Source organism: Natator depressus, chromosome 8 (assembly GCF_965152275.1).
Source record: "Natator depressus isolate rNatDep1 chromosome 8, rNatDep2.hap1, whole genome shotgun sequence".
In the NCBI taxonomy this organism is placed as follows: Eukaryota; Metazoa; Chordata; order Testudines; family Cheloniidae; genus Natator; species Natator depressus.
This window is the reverse complement of record NC_134241.1, coordinates 44,998,931-45,000,613: the sequence shown is the minus strand read 5'-3', so window position 1 is coordinate 45,000,613 and position 1,683 is coordinate 44,998,931.

The window sequence follows — 1,683 nt, the reverse complement described above, 5'->3', positions numbered from 1 at the left end:
CCAGCCAGTCGCTTTCTGCTATGCTGCATTTGTGTTTGTTCATTTACCATTTACTTAGAATCCAGCTCCAGTGGCACAGAAATCCAGGGATTCCTTTGAGAGGTCCACACAGGGCAAAGGCTGTGCTCAAGTCTGACAGTTTAGCAGGCTCTTTAAATCTGTTGCATTTGTGCACTTGTGTTCAGCCTCCATATAGACCAAGCTTTCTTCTGACGTGGTCCTGATCCTGAATGCATCACCTTAATTTCTGCTCATGAGCTATTGCTGGCCTGGGCCCAAACACATAAGAGCTTCATGAATTACTTTCAGGAACTGAAAGCCTGAGAAGTGGAAAGACAAACATCACAAGGAGGGCCAGGTTCCATGACGCAGTGTATACAGAGGAGGGAACAGAACAGGCCTGTTCCATCCTACGCTGCTCTGAAGCAGCCCACCATGTGCCAACTAATGCCAGATGCATTACTGCTGCAAATTGGGAAGGGCCCTCCTGACCATTCACCTCCCTCCCACAAAAGAATAGAATGAAAAAATCCCTGTAAACTCTGAGCAGCTGTAGTCCTGGGCAGAAAGTCTGAAGGCCTGTCTACATAATTACCAGCATTATTATACTGGTTCAATTAGCCAGCTAGCAGTGGCCTAAGTGTGCACCCAAGCTAGTTATACCAGGATAGCTATTGTGGTATAATTACAGTGATACTGGTAAATTTCCGAAGCCCTTAACCACTGCAAATTTATAGAAAATTGATCTAATCTGGCTAGTTTCACAGCCTGTGTAACTTACATTTCTGTGACAGTGGAAGGGCAGGCATCATTTCTAACTCCCTCCTTCCAGGAGATGTTACAGTAGCCATGGGAGTCAGTGACACTGCCCCCTACCATGTGGCAGGGGTATTATCCTCTGTAACCCTGATCTGTGTAGAGTGACTACGGCCAGGTAATAAACATCAGGCTTTCACCAGCACTCCTTACCCTAATTACATAGTCATTTCTTGGCTTTTTATAACCGTGTATGGTCTTATGGTTAAAGCACAGGACTGGGGTTCCTGACCTGGTTTGGGTTCAGCAGCCTTCTGTTGTGAGGTTAGGAAAATAATTCACTTAACCACGCTGTGCCTCAGTTTATCTGTCTGTAAAATAATACCCCCCCCCCCATACACATGGGGTGAGCGAGGGAGCAAGGGCAAGTTAATTAACATGGAGCTCTTTAGATGGAAGGTGCTGTGCAAATGCAAACTGGCACAATTAACATTTGCCATTCTGTAATGGTTTCCAGCCAGAGAGCTTAACGTGTTATTAGTAATTAACTCCAGGAGTAAACAGCAGCACGTTTTTCCTTTGGAGATTTGCATGAGAATTAGAGTTATTAATCTGCTCTCGTCTCATGCTGAAACTGCAACCAAGACACATGCCACGAAGGATTCCTGCAAGAATGCAGCAGTAGCTGACTCTAGGCATTCATACATCCCAAAGAGTTGGTACGTAACCCTGGCTCCTAACACTCTGGAACAAATTACCAAGAGTTGGCCTACAAGGGGCCAGAGCAGGAAATTGCACTGAATGGGGAAACAGTCAGGTCCTATGCACATGGTAAGTTCAGTTGTTCATTTTGCAACATTAGTTGTGTAATGTAACGTATCTGATGGGTGTCAACTGCCTAACAGACAGTGAGGTCTTGCTGCCGGG